General features: G+C 40.6%; 1 long non-coding RNA gene across 1 annotated transcript; it reads left to right on the forward strand.

Annotated features, from left to right (window-relative positions):
- The first annotated feature begins 75 nt into the window (after positions 1-75).
- LOC118885938 lies at positions 76-16550 on the forward strand. The gene is made up of 3 exons (XR_005017589.1): positions 76-269; positions 14371-14487; positions 16459-16550. It is a non-coding gene; the product is annotated as an uncharacterized LOC118885938 (long non-coding RNA).
- The last annotated feature ends 1599 nt before the right edge of the window (positions 16551-18149 follow it).

Here is an 18149-nt window from a genome sequence, read left to right on the forward strand (position 1 = left end):
CGTGCTCGCTGCCGCCGCGCCGCGGTGCCTCCTGGGAGTTGTAGTCTCCGGCAGCGCGACTTCCTGGTCGGTCCCCAGTCCCCCAGCCTCCAGAGCCCGGCTGCGGGCCTCGGGGCGAAGTGAGGACTGCGCGTGGGCGAAGTAATTCTCCCGGGAAGATGAGCCTGGCCTCAGACCCTCCCTGGGACGCCGTGGGCCGGACGCCTGGAGGAGGAGAGGAGGAGAGGGCCGAGCACTCCTCACAGACCCTGCGGGGGCCGCGGCCCAAGGTGGGGTTGACGGTGACTGACGCGCTTCGCAAAGCGAAAAGTAGCAGCTGCGTGAACGGTGGTTACTGCCCGAAGCCTCTAACGCAGGCCAGGACTAGGTCCCCGCAGCTGGACTGCCCCTCGGGGCCCCGACCCGAGGTGCACGCCGGGAAGTGTAGTCCGTTCGCGAACTGGCGCTGTGGGGCAGGGCAGCCCCGCAACCGCGGGCAAGGGAGAGCTGCTTGGTGGCTCCAGCAAGCTGGGGCGTCAGGCTGATGGTGAGGCCTCTGGGGGAAGACGGGGCTGGGAGGATGTTTATGGTGTCCCTGGGGAAATCACAGCCACATCTGCTTTCCCCACCAGCCCTGGGTTCCTCTGCCTCTGCAGTCAGAACTCGAGAATCCCCGCCTTCCGTAATGGGAATTTCAGTTTTCTGGGGCTTAACGGGCATCTTATGCTGAGTGCTTTGCATACATGGTAGCATTAAATCCTCGCAAAGCCCCTAGTTTACAGATGACGCATAGAGAAATAAAGTCACTTGTCCAAGGTCACACTATAAATGGCAAAGCAACAATCAAAGGCATATATTTCTCTCTCTCTCTCTCTCTCTCTTTGGCCGCACCGTGCGGCAGATCTTAGTTCCCCAACCAGGGATGGAACCGGTGTCCCCTGCAGTGGAAGCTCAGAGTCTTAACCACTCGACCGACAGGAAAGCCCCTCAAAAGCATATTTTAAAATTAAAAACAACCACCACCACGACAATCATGATTTTTAAAAACACTGCCTTCCCATTTAAAGAGTAAGGAAACTGAGTCCTGCAGAGTTTCGATGACTTGCTCAAGATCTGTAAGCTTGTAAGCAGCAAAATTCTGGGTCTTTTCACTTAGCCTCTCCTTAGTGGTCTGGGGGTCTGGCGGGAGGAGAGAAGAGGGGAACTTTGATGGGCTCTGGTGCCCAAACTCCAGAGAACTGCCCCACAGTATCCTGGGAAGTTGTTCCGCCTCAGAGGGAAGTGGGTACCTGCTCTCCTGTGAGGGAAACTCTGGACCTCTCAAGAATGCTTGTTGGAAGAGAGGCCCCACTGCATTCTGAGTACAGGCGTTTCTGCTATAACCTGACACATGCTTTCCTGAAAAACCTGTAGTTCTGCAAAACAGTGCACTAAAAATGACAAGGCTTTATGGGAAAAATAGAATTAGGGACAGATTGCTCAAAACGTATGCAACTTAATAATCAGAGTGCTACAAAACCAATAACGTTTACTTATTTTATTTTTTAATATTTGTTTAGTTGCACCTGGTCTTAGTTGCCACACGTGGGCTCCTTAGTTAAGGCATGCATGGGGGATCTAGTTCCCTGATCAGGGATGGAACCCAGGCCCCCAGCATTGGGAGCACAGAGTCTTATCCACGGCGCCACCAGGGAAGTCCCAATAACAATTCTAATAGAAATACTAGCACAGTTAAATATACACGGGGTATTTGCGCTTAGCAATCAATACTTTAAGTGCCTTCTTTGCAGTCTTAAAGGCTGGGGCTTGTACTTCCTTCACGGAGATGCGGGCTGGAGATAATTAACTTCTAATGGAAACCATTTTCTTCAAAATTAAAAATCTGATCCAAGGTGTAGTCTTCTTCATTAATCTGTTATTTTAATGTGGGAAAATATCGTTGCAGTTTCTTCATCTGCTTTCACAGCTTTGCCACATACCATACCATTGTAGCAAGCATTATGGTCTTTGAAATCACTAAACGATCCACGGTGGATCTAAAGGAAGACATTTCTATAGAGTTGCAGCTTTTCCCCTTAAGATCTTCTTTTATCACTAAGGCTTCCTCTTTGCCTGTGAGAAACCTTGCCCTTGATTGCTTCAAAATGTTAACTTCCTAGAGAAAATTGCATATTAACCAACATGACTGTGATATGCTGACATCGTTACTCTGTTTACCAATTGTTTATGGGGTGATTCAAGTCAAAGAAGGTGGGCAGCAGAACAGGTGATCTCCAAGCAGATGCCTAGACTTGGGTGAGGAGAGGGACCTGGCTTGGTTCTAAACCTGGTAGGCTCTGTAATGGAAATGGAGAGTGGAGTGGCATTTGTCAAATCCATAAAAAAGTCCTTTGGATTTTGATTGGGGTTATAATGAATAAATTATTAATTTGGGGAGACTATGACTTTGTAATATTGAGTCTTCTATTCTTGGACAGGTATATTTTTTTCCTGGGATATCTTATATGGCTTTCTTTGGTTCACTCACTGGATTTTTACTGTTTTTACTTATTTACTTGTGGCCGGGATTTTGTTATTTTTTCCTAATCAGTTACTGCTGTTTTTAATGCTGAGCTTGGATCTGGCTACCTTGTTGAACTCACTCTTACTTGTTCTAGAATAGCTTGACAGATAATTCTCTATACTGTTCTAGTTAGATGACCCTGGTGTCCAGAGAAAAAAAAGACGGTTTAGTTTTTCCAATCTTTATAACTCATTTCTCACCCCTCCCCCTTTGGCTGAGGGTTCCAATGCAATGTTGAATGACAGTGGTGATAATGGACAATCCTTGTCTTGTTCTAGACTTTTTAAAGGAATGCCCCTAAGGTTTCATCATTAAGTATGATGTTTTCAGTAGATTTCTAAATTTTATTCGTAATTTGCTGAGAAGTTTATTTTTTTTAAAAGCAGGCATTGACTTTTATCAAATGCTTTCTATGCATTTGTTGATATGATCAGATGACTTTTCTGCCTTAATCTGTTAATGATAAACCATCCTCCTCTGTTTCACTATTGCTGGATTTGATTTAATAACATTTTCTTTAGGGTGGTTGTGCATTTGTTTTCATGAATGGAATTGACTGACTCATGGTTTTCTTTCTCGTGCTGTCCTTGCCCAGTTATGACATAAGGGAAATGCTAGCTCTGTTCTACGATTTGGGGGAACCACCTACCTTTTCCTGCAGTCTGGAATGGTTTGTGATATATTGGAGTTATCTGTTCTTTGAACATTTGGTAGAATTTGACTGTAAGATCATCCATGCTTGGTGCCTTTTTGGCAGGTCTTTGGTTATAATTTCAACCTCTTCTGTGGATATTGGTTTATTCAGATTTATTACTTTCTCCTGAGATAAATTTTTGTAATTTATATTTGCCTAGAACAATATCTATTTTATCTAGAATTTCAGATTCATTGGTATAACTTTATACATATTCTTATGAATCCTATGGATCTGAAGTTATATTTCTTTTGGCTTTCCTGATATTTATTTGTTCCTTCTCTTATTTTTCTGGATCAAATTTGCCAAAAATTTAAAGTTTTATTGGTCTTTAAAAAACTCCCAGCTTGGGCTTCCCTGGTGGCGCAGTGGTTGAGAATCTGCCTGCTAATGCAGGGAACACGGGTTCGAGGCCTGGTCTGGGAAGATCCCACATGCCACGGAGCAACTAGGCCCGTGAGCCACAACTACTGAGCCTGCGCGTCTGGAGCCTGTGCGCTGCAACAAGAGAGGCCGCGACAGTGAGAGGCCCGCGCACCGCGATGAAGAGTGGCCCCCGCTCGCCGCAACTAGAGAAAGCCCTAGCACAGAAACGAAGACCCAACATAGCAATCAATCAATCAATAAATCAATAAATAAATCTTTAAAAACAAACAAACAAACAAACAAAAAAAACCTCCCAGCTTTTTGTTCTATTGATGATCTCTTCTACTTATTTGTTTTGAGGGGGGGTATTTTATTTCATTAATTTCTGCCTTAATTGTTGACTCATTTTTTTCCATTTTAGTATTTATTTTGTTATTATGTATACCCCAGGTTTTGATTTGTAATGCTTTCATTGTCATTCAGTTCCAAAAAAAAGTGTAATTTCAATTCCCCTTAACCCCCAAATTATTTAGAAATGTGGTTTTTAATATCTAGGTATATGGATTTTTCCTTGATTATCTTTTGTAGTTGATTTCTAATTTTATTTAATGAATGTATTTCAAATGACATAAATTCTTAGGAATTTGTTGAGATTTCCTTTATGACCTAGTATGCGGCATTTTTTTGTTTTGTTTTGGAAGTGTGCTGTTTTTAAAGGATGTACATTCTTGTCGTTGGGATAAGAGGTCTGACTATACAAGTTTATTAATGATCTAATTCTTAACTATTATATCCTTACCTTTTTTTTTTCCTGTTTGATCTATTGGCTTCTGGAAGGTGTAATAAAGTCTCCCATTATGAGTGAGGATATGTTCATTTCTCCTTTTAGCTGTATCAGTTTTTGCTTTATATATTTTGAAGTTATGTTGTTAGATGCATAAGGGTTTATGATATTAACATGACATCAGTGAAGTATTCCTTTTATCAATATGAAATATCCTTTGTTGTCCTTCCTAATGATTTTTGCTTTTAATGTGTCTTTTTTCTTAACATTTCCTTGGTACTTCTGTTCTCTTTCATTCATTCTTCTTTTTTTTTCTTTTTCTGTGGGTTGATTTTACCATACTGCTTCATTTCTGACACACTACAGCAATAGTTTGTGTAAAGCTATCCTCTTATATTATTTTTTCTCCATATCCCCATTCCCACTTTCATTTCTTCCTCCACCTCAAAGACACACTTTCTGATTTATGTTTAATTTATGGTTCTTGGATATGTCTATATTTCTAAAACATGTATAGTGCTTTCTATATGTACATGTTTTTAATTTACAAAAATTATACTAAGTAAATTTCTATTTTTACATTTTTTGCTCAATATTGTTTTAAGAGCAGTCCACGTTGTTTGTATATCTAGTTAATTGTGTCTGTTTGCTGCATAGCACTCCAATTTATTAGTTCACCATCCTTAATTATTCACCTACTAATGAAGAAGACCTACATTGCCTTGAATTCTTTGCTACTACAAACAATACTTCAATCAACAATCTTGTACTTGTATCCTTTGGGACTTGTGTGAGAGTTTCTCTGGATTATATACCAAAATTGGGATTGCTAGATCATAGGATATACATACTGAATTATGCTAACCAAAGGTGCATGGTAGTTCCAAATTCTATATGTCTTTATTAATACTAGTTCCTCTCTGACCTTTTAATTTTGACCACTCTGATGAATTTAAAATATGTTGTAATTTTCTAACTGATTTTGAGGGAGGTTGAGCGTCTCTTCAGACTTGTTAGCTAGTTAGATTCCTTTTATGTTAATTGCCTGTTCATATCTTTTGCCCCCTTTTTCTTTTTTTTTTGGGCATGCCACATGGCATGTGGGATCTTCCCCGACCAGGGATCGAACCCGTGCCCCCTGCATTGGGAGCATGGAGTCTTAACCACCGGACTGCCAAGGAAGTCCCTCCATTTTTATATTGGGATTCCTACTCTTAAATATTTGCAGGATTTTATTGTATATTCTGGATATTAATCATATTTATTTTGAAGCTGAAAATGTCTTCTCCCGGTTTGTCACTTATTAGTGAACTTTTTCAATCATGTCTTTGGAAGAAATCTTTAGTCTTAATATAGTCAAATTCATCTCATTATATAGTTTATATTTTCTTGGTTTAAACATCTTTATTTGCTCCAAAGTCATAAAAATATTATACATTTTTCTACTAGCTGTTCTGGGTTGAACTGTTTCTCTTAAAAACAGATACGTTGAAATCCTAACCTCCCCATACTCCAGAATGTGCTCTTATTTGGAAGCAGAGTAGTTGCAGATGTAATTAGTTAAATTAAGATGAGGTCATACTGGCATAGGATGGGCCCCTAATCCAATATGACTGATGTCCTTACAAGAAGACAGTCACTTGAAGACAAACACAGAGAGGGAGAATGCCATGTGATGAGGAAGGCTGAGATTGGAGTTATGCAGTGCAGCTGCAAGCTGAGGAACTCCAAAGATTACCAGCAAACCACCAAAAGCTAAGAAGAGGCAAGGAAGGATTCATGGCCCCACTGATGCCTTGATTTTGGACTGGTAGCCTCCAGAACTGTGAGACAGTACGTTTCTGTTGTGTTAAGCCATGCAGTTTGTGGTACCTTGTTCTGGCAGCCCTATGAAATGAATATACTAGCTTTATAGATTCATCTTTCATATTTAGGTCTCTAATCCATTTATTTGACCTTCGTATTATGGTGAGAGGTAGGGAACCAACTTTTCTTTTCTCCTTATAAGGAACCAGTTTTCCCAATACCATCCTTTAACAATCCATCTTTTCCCTTCTGATTAGGATGGTTATTCTGAAATATCTCAAGGTTTTTTATATACACGTCTCTTTCTTTCCTCTCTATTCTGTTGCTTTGATCAGTTTGTCTGCTTATGTGCCATTCCACTTTTGTCTTCTTTTTTTTAACTCTGGCTTTTGGGTGTATCTTATCTGATACAGAAAATTCCTCTTTTTTGGAGCCACTCTTATCTATTTGTGAGTTATGATTCTTCCACATGCAATTTTGAATCCATTTATTGTGCTTCTAAAAAAAATCTTTCTGGAATTTGGGCTTGCATTGAATTTATAGCTTGATTTAGGTAGAAGAAACATCTTAATAACATTAAATTGTTACATTCATGAACATGGTTCATCTCCCCATTTGCTAGATTTCTTTTGTTTCCTTTAATAACATTAAATTCTTTTTTTTTTCGGCCACGCCATGTGGCTTGTGGGATCTTAGTTCCCCAACCAGGGATCGAACCCTGGCCCCTTGGCAGTGAAAGTGCGGAGTCTTAACCGCTGGACCACCAGGGAATTCCCTAAACTTTTTTTCTTCATAAACATCTTGTGGATTGACAGGTGAATTCCTAGATTACTTTTAAACTTTTGTCACTATTCTGAATGGAATCTTATTTTTTGTTAGAGTTTCTAGTTATTTACTATTATGTAGAGGAATGTTATTCATTTTTCCAGTTTGATATTATATTTGGCCAATTTGCTGACTTACGGTTTTAATGGCTTCGAGTTTCTGTATGGAATACCAAATCACATCCAAATAATGACAATTTTGTCATCCTCCCTCCCATTCCTTATATACATATTTATAATGTCTTATTGCAATGGCCAGGACCCCTAGGAGTGAACAGTAGTAGTGATTGTGTTCTTCCTGATCTTAAAGGGAATGAGCTTAAGTTTCCGTCTTTTTTTTTTTTTAATTTAATTAATTCATTTATTTTTGGCTGCGTTGGGTCTTTGTTGCTGCGCACGGGCTTTTCTCTAGTTGCGGTGAGCGGGGCTACTCTTCCTTGCGGTGCACGGGCTTCTCATTGTGGTGGCTTCTCTTGTTGCAGAGCACAGGCTCTAGGCGCACGGGCTTCAATAGTTGTGGCATGCGGGCTCAATAGTTGTGGCGCATGGACTCTGTAGTCGTGGCTCGCAGGCTCTAGAGCGCAGGCTCAGTAGTTGTGGTGCATGGGCTTAGTTGCTCCGCGGCATGTGGGATCTTCCCGTACCAGGGCTCGAACCTGTGTCCCCTGCATTGGCAGGCGGATTCTTAACCACTGCGCCGCCAGGGAAGCCCAAGATTCTGTCTTAATTGTGTGGTGTGTGGTAGATTTTTAGTAGATAGTCCTTAACAAATTATGGAAGTTCCTTTCTATCCCTAGTTTTCTGAGAGCTTTTATCATAAATAGATGTTGAACTTCATTAAATGTTTTTTTCAATCCATGGAGGTGACCATATTACTTTCCTCCTTTATTGCATAATGTAGTGCATTACATTGTTAACTTTCTGATGTTTATTAAAACCTACTCAATTATGTTTTATTTTTATTTTTCACACATTATTGTATTTGCTTATCTAATATTTTATTTAGGAATTGTATTTACACTTAGTAAAATGGGCCTCTAATATTCTTTTCCTAAATTGTCCCTATTCAGTTTAGGAATCAAGGATATACCAGCTTCGTAAAATGAATTTCTCTTCTTTTTCTCCCTGTAATAATTTGTATACAGCAGGTGTTACTTGTTACTTGAAAGCTTGGTAGAATTCCCCTGTTAAACCTTCTGGGGCTTCTTTTAACTAAAATTTCAGGTTCTTTAATTGTTGGTCTTTTCAAAGTTTACTGTTTCTTGTTTCAGTATTGGCATTTTCTATTCTTGTGGAAATTTGTCCATTTTGTCAGTTTTCAAGTGTATTGGTTTATGTAGTTCAAAAATTTATTTTATCATTTAAGAATATCTATAGTTTCCCCCCTTTTTAGTTATGCATTTTGTTTTTTATTTGCATGTTTCTTTTTTTCTATCAGTCTTGCTTGAAGCATTTCTATCTTATTAGAATTTCAAGTTGCCAAGTTTCGGTTTTTGTTGATCTTCTCTATTTTTCTACTTTGTCAATTTCTGCCTTTAAATTTTTTTCTTCTTGTTTTTTTTTGGATTTTTCTCTGTTGTTTCATATTTAAGTTCCTAAAATGAGGCTTCCTTCATTTGTTTTCAATCTTTAGATAAGAAATATTCAAAGCAATAGATTACCCTTGAATCATTGCTTTGGTAGTGCTTTTGTTGCCATTCAGTTATAAGGATTTATTTCTTTTATGTTCTATTTTTTAACTCAATAGTTATTCATATTATATTATTTAAGTTTCCAGGCTTCTATATTTTTGTTTTTTAGAGCCATCTACACTAGGATGGATAACTATGGTATAATAAAGAGAGTCCAGAATGCAATGCCTCAGAAGACATTTATTTATTTCACAAAACATCCCAGAGTAGGTAGGTGGCCCCGCCCCAAGAGGTCATCAGGTCCCAACTTTCTTATTGCCCTGCTTTGAGCATCATCCTGACTCACACGGCTGAAGCCACCTTAGGGTCACCAAATCTGTGTTCCCCTCTGTGAGAAGACAGAATGAAGAAGTATGGAACAATTAGCTTCATTTTAAGGACATGACACAGAAGTTGCCCACCTTACTTCTGCTTATATCCCACTGGCCAAAAATTAGTCATATGGCTACAGGAGACAGAGTACTAAAAACAGAAAGTGAACCAGTTACGTTAACAGAGAGAATTTAATAAAAGGAATTGGTTGAGTTAGTGAAATAGATGTTGAGATGACAAAATGGGGATATTGTATTAACCAGAGATAATAGATGCAGAAATCAGCTTTCACCCCCCTAGGACTGGGGCAACAAAGGGAATAGGTTTCTAGTTGTTTACTATTATGTAAACATAATAGAGTTATTAAAATCATGATAGGGTTATTAGAATCTAGAAGGTTGAAGGAATACTCCGGTAGAGCTGGAACCCAGGCCTCTGACAAGGGGATGGCTGGTCTTTGTATGTCAGAAAGAGAAAAATGAGACTGAGAGTATGGAAAAGACAGGAGTCAGCTGCTGCCATCAGGGGGAAGAACCACTGCTGGGGTGATGCTAACAGGAAAGGGAAGCAAAACAGGAAGAAGCACGAACTTTCTCCTTCCAGCCTTTTGTCTTTCTTGTGCTTCCTCTCAGCAGAACCAAGTAGGGAGCTGGTGGCCTCAGAGCCACAAAGCAGAGTGCCAAAGGGTGGGTTTGGGTTAAGAAACAATGGACTAATCACCAACACAGTTCACCCACCCTTTTGACCACTCAGCATCCATACATATCTTTCTACACATATTTGAACTTCCATTTAAGAACCATAAAACATCATGTTTCACCTAATCTTGAACAAAGATGCTCTCATCTGCTCTCCAAACAGGGGAGATACAGAATTCCTCCAGTCATAGTATCCATTCCTGTTTTGCATTTTTCTATTATTCTCCTTACGGCATTCATTTGGATTGAGTCTCCTCCCAACATTTCCATTTTCCCCTCTATGCTATGTTGGAAGTTTTACACTTACTTTCTGTTCTTTTAGTGTTTACTCTAAAAATATCATCATGTGTATTCAACAAAATCCTCTCCATTTATGTTTTTCAAGATTTTAGTTCTTTTTTAAACACCTAAATTTGACATTGTTACTGTACTTTTGATAGAGTTTTGATATTTTTGATATGTTTACCTTTTTTTGTTTATTTTTTGTTTTCTTATCATTCCTTCTTGTATTTCAGACCTTCATTCTAGGATTAGTTTTATTCTTCCTGAAGTATATCTCTTAGAAGTTCTTTTGAAGAGGGTGTCTTGGGAATCAATTCCTAGTTTTTGGTTTGTCTAAACAATAATTTTATTTTTGTTCTTGAAAGACATTCTGCTGGACAAACAATTCTAGTGTGACAGTTATTTTATTTTAGCACTTTGAGGATCTCATTCCACTATCTTCTGGCTTCCATTATTGCTGTTGAAAAATAAAAAGTAATGCTTTGGCTTTTCTAATTATTTTCTCTTTAGTGTGCTAAAGTTTACTATATATCTAGCATGGATGTTTTAAAATATGTTCTGCCTGGGATTCATTGGGTTTCCTGAATTTGAGGAAGAATCTTTCATCAATTCTGAAAAATTCCCAGATATGATCTCTTCATATATGCTTCTCTCCCTTCTATTATCTTTTTTTTTTTTTAAACCACGAATTAGGGGCTTCGCTGGTTGGCACTGTTGTTAAGACTCAGCGCTCCCAATGCAGGGGGCCTGGATTCGATCCCTGGTCAGGGAACTAGATCCCACATGCATGCCACAACTAAGAGTTCACATGCCACAACTAAGGAGCCAGTGAGCTGCAACTTAGGAGCCGGTGAGCCGCAACTAAGACCCAGTGCAACCAAATAAATAAATAAATAAATATTTAAAACCATGAATTAGATGTACGTTGGACCTTCCCACTCTGTTCCATATTTCTTAACCCATTGTTTATAATGTCCATCCTTTTTTCTCCCTGTGCTATGCTCTGTGTAATTTCTTTCTTTTTTTTATTTTTGGCTGTAATGGGTCTTCGTTGCTGCGTGAGGGCTTTCTCTAGTTGTGGCGAGCAGGGGCTACTCTTTGTTGCGGTGCGTGGGCTTCTCATTGCGGTGGCTTTTCTTGTTGCGGAGCACAGGCTCTAGGCCTGTGGGCTTCAGTAGCTGTGGCACATGGGCTCAGTAGTTGTGGTGCATGGGCTTAGTTGCTCCGTGGCATGTGGGATCTTCCCGGACCAGGGCTCGAACCCATGTCCCCTGCATTGGCAGGCAGATTCTTAACCACTGCGCCACCAGGGAAGTCCCTGTGTAATTTCTTCAAGTACATATGTGTTCTAGTTTCTTCTCCTTTCAGCTGTGATATAATCTGTTTAATATGTCCACTGGGTTTAAAATTTTTCATATATGTAATTTCTAGTTTTTCTTGTTCAAATCTTCCTTGCCAATCTTGCTTCATACTCTGTTTTTCCTTCAGTATTTTTTAAATGCCGTCTTCAATCTCTTTAAATATTTATTTATTTTATATTCAGTACCTTATAATTTCAGTATTTATACCAACTCTGAATATGGTTCTGAGGTTTATTGCTTCTGCTTGTGTGGTTTGTGGAACTCATGTTCCTTGGGATTTTATCTGTGGAAATTCTTTAAAGCCTGGGTTTAAAATGCATTTCCCTGGGTAGAGTTAGTGTTTGCTTATGCCGTGTACCTGTGGGAATAGCCAATTTGGGACCACTCTAAAATTTTGTCTGGAGGTCTTTCAGGTTACACAGATAGTACAAATTTAGGCTTTAAACCCACAGGAATATGGACTTACTGTTAGGAATTCTCAGGGGAAATCTTTTTCTCTTGATTTACTCATCATAAAGGCAGAGACAAACATATATTCCCACCATCTTTTTCAGATGGAGAGCTTTTTAAAAAAGTACCAACTGAAGGTTTGCCCTCAGGTTCTAGAATTTTTTATATAGGTCTCTGATCTTTCCTCTCACTCTGCTTAAGTCCCAGGATTTTTCTCCTGTGAAAATGGTTCATTAACACCCAGGCTTTATGCAGTTAACCCCAGGAAAAGTGCTGAGTCTAGAGCTCTCTTTACTTCTCTGGATTCATGTTTCTTGGTTTTGGTCTGCAAGGATATACTTAAGGCACACTGTCTCTCCTTCAAGAATGGCCCAACCAAGAGGAAGTGTATGGACCCCCAGGCCTCCCCTGCTCTCCTTGAATCAGAGAGCTCGTTTACATACAATTAACTGTACCTATTCATTTTTAAATTAATTATATCCTGTCCCTAGCTTTCATGGACAGCAAACTCAATTACTCATTAATTTGATAGTTCTCTTATTCAGAGAACACTGAAGGACTGTTAATATCCTAAAACTAAGGAATGTCTCTTATGGGCTGAATTGTGTCTTCCCCCACCCCTACCCCAAAACTCATATGTTGAAGCCCTAATCCTCAGTACCTCAAAATGACTGTATGTGGAGATAGGGCCTCTAAAGAGGTTAAGTGGACAACAAAAAAATGGTAATTATGTGAGGTGACAGAGATGCTAACGAACCTAATTGTGGTAATCATTTCATACTATATGCATGTATCGAATCATTACATCATACACCTTAAACTTATACAATTGTTATATGTCAATAAAGCTAGGAAAAATAAAAATAGATGCAATGTGGCATCCTGCTTGGGATCCTGGAAAAGAAAAAGAACATTGGTGGAAAAACTAGGGAAATCCAGATAAAGTCTGAAGTTTCACTTAAAAAACATAAAAATAAAGTAGGATAAGTGCTACTAAAAATTTCTAAAATACAATGAGAGGACACACCAGGAGCAACTAATCAGGACACAAAGATTTCAAAGCAGAATAAAAATCTGGATGTAATTTTTTCAGTGAAAAACCCAAGGTACCTGCCTCTAGAAACAGGCAATTATTCTAAAGGTTAACTGACTTGTTTTATTGTTGCTGTTGTTATTATTATTATCATTTATCATTTTTGTCTCTCCCTTGCTATACACACCCACACACACCCACACACATGTGCACACACACACACACACACACAAACACTAAGCTTCATCATAAAGGGGTCAAATCTGTATTATTCACTTCCTTACCCCCAGTATCTAGAACAATGCCTGGCATATGCTAGAACAATGCCTGCCTCGAAAAATATATATGGTGAGTGAATGGATGAGCCATAGAATTGGAAATACCATAATTCAGTCAATCACTTCCCTGTTAACAGACGTTCAGATGGTCTCCAATTCAGATTGGTTTTGTTGTGATTGCCTTCTAGTGCTGTTATATACAACATATCTTTAGCTACTGAAGCATATCCTTAGCTACTAATCCCTTCGTTCCTGTAGTATGGATTCCTCAAGGTAACACTTCTGTCACAGCTTTATGCCCCCTTTTTAAAAAATTTTAACATGAAATACCTTTCCTAAAAGGCTGTGATGATTTACTGTCACGCCAGCAGTGTATAAAACTTTCTTATTTCTTTCCCCACTCTAGATAATGTCAGTTGTTTTAATATTTTCCAATTTGTTGAATGAATAATTGTATTTCATTTCAAATTAAATTTAAAAATCTTAAAACACTGAAAAAAAAGAAAAGAGGTTAAGTGGAAATGAGGCCATTAGGGTGGGTCCTAATCTAATCGTGACTGGTGTCCTTATAAGAAGAGGAAAATTGAACACACAAAGAGACACCAGAGGGAGTTCCCTGGTGGTCCAGTGGCTAAGACTCTGTGCTCCCAATGCAGGGGGCCTGGGTTCGATCCCTGATCAGGGAGCTAGATCCCACATGTTGCAACTAAGAGTTTGCATGCCACAACTAAAGACCCCACATGCCGCAACTAAAGATTCTGCATGCAGCAACTAAAAGATCCCACGTGCCACCACTAAGATCGGGCGCAGCCAAATAAATAAATAAATAAATAAAATATTTAACAAAACAAAACAAAAAAACCAAAGAGACACCAGGGATGTGTGTGCACAGGGGAAAGAAGGCAGTCATCTGCAAGCCAAGGAGAGAGGCCTCAGAAGAAGCCAAATCTGCCCACACCTTGATCTTGGGCATCTAGTCTCCAGAACTGTGAGAAATAAATTTCTGTTGTTGTTTAAGCCACCCAGTCTGTGGTACTTTGTTATGGCAGCCCCAGCAGACTAATACTGTCTCCGATGCTATAATTTCAGACACCATCTTAGTAGCGTAGAAGGAGGAACTATGATTTGACACCGGGGCCTTTCCAAAGCTGTTGCCATCACACCCATTGCACAGCCTGGTTTGGCAGACAGACTTAACAAGCCCAGGCCTAGGATGTGTCTCACTCATGTATCATGTTTCTTTTTTCAGGGTCCTGCTGCTCAGGAATGAATCTGAGGACAGGCAACATCTTGGTGACGCTCCAGACTTTCCAGCTGACTTGGTGTAGAGGACCTGTGGGAGGTGCTGAGGAGGACTGAGGGAGAGGTGAGAACAGCAGGAGGTAGGGAGGGGGAAGAGGGACAGAAGCACTCTCTCAGGCCCGAAACCAGATTCTCTGAATAGGTGTGGGTGAGGAAGGCATTTTATGAGGTCTAGAAACACAGGGGGAAACGCAGGAAGGGAATGATGTCCGGTGAGTTTAGGACTAAGTGATTCAGAGGTGGCGCAAGCATCCCAACCCCCTTTTGCCTCTCTTGATTAACTTGGGAGGCTCATTCAATCATAAATAATTGCATCTATTCACCTTTATTAATTCCCTCCCCTAGACTTCATGTATGACAAATTCATTCTCTCACTGGAAAAATATTTCCTGAGCACAATCAATGTATTGGGCATATAGCAGCCGAGGAGACAGTCTCTGCCTTCACACAGCTCCAAATCTGGGAGAGCAAGCTCTCACAAGAGTGAGTGTTTCACAAAATGGCTTAAAGACTTAAACATGAGACATGACACCATAAAACTCCCAGAAGAGAGCATAGGCAAAACATTCTCTGACATAAATATGATGTCCATCAACAGATGAATGGATGTGGTACATATATACAATGGAATATTACTCAGCCATAAAAAAGAACAGAATAATGGCATTTGCAGCAACCTGGATGCAATGCAACTAGAGATCATCATACTAAGTGAAGTATGTCAGAAAGAGAAAGACAAATACCATATGACATCACTTCTATGTGGAATCTCAAATATGGCACAAATGAACCCATCTATTGATCCAGAACAGAAGCAGACTCATAGACATAGAGAACAGACTTGTGGTTGCCAAGGGGGATGGGGGGAGGGAGAGGGATGGACTGGGAGTTTGGGGTTGGTAGGTGCAAACTATTACCTTTAGAATGGTTAAACAACAAGGTCCTACTGTATAGCACAGGGAACTCGATTCACTATCCTGTGATAAACCATAATGGAAGAGAATATAAAAAAGAATGTATATAAATGTATAACTGATTCACTTTGCTGTACAGCAGAGATTGGCCCAACATTGTAAATCAACTATACTTCAATTAAAAAAAAATTGAAGAAAAAAACATTAAATACATCTACAATATCATTAAAAAAAAAAGAGTGAGTGTTTCAGAAGGGGCAGTAGGGGTGCTGCGGGAGCCCAGGCACAGAAAGAACCAACTAGACCTGAAGGCCTCAGTGAGGAAGCTGAGACCTGAAAGATGAGGAGGGGTGGGAAAGGAGAGAGTTGCAGGTTCAAGAGAACTGGGTTGTGAAAGCCCTAAAGTAGTTAAAGTATCAATTCATGACACTGAGGAAGCCCCATGTGGCTGGACTGTGGAGTGACGGGGACGGTGGCCCAGGCTGAGGCAGCAAGCAGAATCCTGCTGGGAAGAGCGATCTGGGAAAGGGAAAGGGTAAGGATTTTAGACTCTCCCTGAAGGCCAATGGGAAACCACAGAAGGATTAAGCAGGGAAGTGACTACTGGATCATGAATGGATTGTAGAGCAAGATTGGAAGCTTGCTGTTGTAGTAGTACAGGAGAGAGATGATGGTGGCTTGGAGGAGGGTAGCTTCTGTGGGGACCGAGAGAAGTGACAGAGTTTGAACCTCTGGCACGTGGTAACGGACCTGATATGGAGTGAGGGAGCAGGAGGAGGTAAGTGTGACTCTCAGATTTCTAGGGAGACAGAAGAGCTAGGAGAGAAGAGGTCTAGCTGTTACTCTAGGAGGTCTGTTAAGGGGAAGAAGGATCTTTTTTTTTAAGAGTATGGAGAAGGAATAATACTATCTGGACACAGCCTTGGGATGCCAAGGGATGGCAGGTTGTATTACTGTCCACAGTGTTTGCTGTCTCTCCTGAAATATACCCACTTGATATCAAGCTTGGCCATATGACTCGCTTTAGCCAGTGAAATGTGAACACAGTGATGTACATCTCTACCAAGCTGAAGCTTCAAGAGCCAGCTCACGGCTGTCCATGTCTCTTTTCCCTCTGCCAGGAGGGTGGCAGTGTTTCAGAGGCTGCCCCATCAGCCCAGGTTAACGAAGGAAGAAGTGGAGCAGAGCCCAGCCCACCCATGTTGGACATGGCACAAGAGTGAGTCTCTACCTTTATGTGAGTCACTGGGATTTGAGTTCATTTGTTTCTGCAGCATATCCTGATGACTTCTCTCCTCCTCCAGACCTTGAGGTGTTTGGCAAGTGGGGGGGATGAAGAGCCTTCAGTTAGGATTGTGGGATTATCTTTAGAGAATGGTCCTGTTTTAGTTAAGGTAAGAGTTGGAGGGAACATTGAGAGAAAGGTTTACAGGGGTTGCAGTGGAAGAGTTTGGGAAGGATGGAGTGAGGCAGGAGCGGGTAGAGCAGAAGACAACACAGGGAATGATGGAGATGAGAGAACCTGAGATGACGAGACAAGCTTGTGTTTGGGGGGATTACCAAGGGAATCAAAAGAGAGGAAACATGATGAATTTGGCCATGACACCCCTTGGAGGGCAGTGGGCTCTCAAGTTCAGAACCACATATTGCTTCAAAAGGTGGCCTCCTAGTCCCATCCACTCCCTCTCACCTCACTCTCTTAATGTTTCTTGTCACTCTCATCACAATCAGCTCACTTCTGAGTTGTTGGTGTCCTTCTGATAGAATGTGACTTCCATGCTGTAAGAGTCTGGCCTGAGTTGTTTATCACTGTACCCCGAATTCCAAGCACAGGGGCCCAGCTACCTGTGAGATGAATGAATGAATGAATAAAACTTATGGATCCATCCTGTTCGTCATGGTCTCTCCCGTCAGTGAGAAGGGTGGTTCTCAGCAGTCTGTAAACCTAGGTTTGACTCTTGGCTCATATTTTTCTGTCTTAGTCATTGTGGGCAGATTACCTAACCTCTCTGACGTTGGTTTCCTTAGCTTTAAAATGGGATGCTCATAGTTCTCTAAGTCATAGGGCTCTTCTCAGAATTAAATGAGATGATTTATCTCATTTAAAGGACTCAGCGTGTTGAACAACTATCCAATTCTTTGGTACTTGTTCTGTCCTAATTTTAGAAAGGCATCTATGCTGATGCCCAGTGCAGACAAATATCCCAGTCCTCTGTACTAGAACTCCACACAGTTTTCCCAATCTCTTTGCTCCTCAACAGAGGAAAAGAGATTTGTCCAGAGACCCACAGGGTATACTGAAGACCCAGCCAGGGCTTTCCCCACTACGCCTTAGAAGGAAGTGGCTCTCTCAACTAGTGAGGAATGTGACTCAAAGAAATATCCAGGAAAGAAAAAAAGAGGGAGAGAGGGAAAGAAAGAAAGAAAGAAAGGAAAGAGAGAGAGAGAGAGAGAGAGAGGGAGGGAAGGAGGGAGGGAGGGAGGGAGAGAGAGAGAAAGAAAGGAAGAAAGAAAAAGGAAGGAAGGAAGGAAGAAAGAAAGAGGAATGAAACCCGAGCTATACGCTCCCTCTCTCCTCTTCTCTCCTCCCCAAAAGAAAGAAATAAAAATCCCCTTATACCTCCATCGGACATCTCCCTCCCCCCAAGCATTCGGCCTTCACCCTCAACAAACAAAAACTTCCTCTCCTCATGCAAGGGAGTGGATTCGTTTCCTATAGCTCCTGTAACAAATTACCACAAATTTAGTGGCTTACAAGAACACAAAGTTACTATCTTACAATTCTGGGGGTTAGAAGTCTAAAATCACTCCC

The sequence above is a fragment of the Balaenoptera musculus genome, chromosome 19 (assembly GCF_009873245.2).
Source record: "Balaenoptera musculus isolate JJ_BM4_2016_0621 chromosome 19, mBalMus1.pri.v3, whole genome shotgun sequence".
NCBI lineage: Eukaryota > Metazoa > Chordata > Mammalia > Artiodactyla > Balaenopteridae > Balaenoptera > Balaenoptera musculus.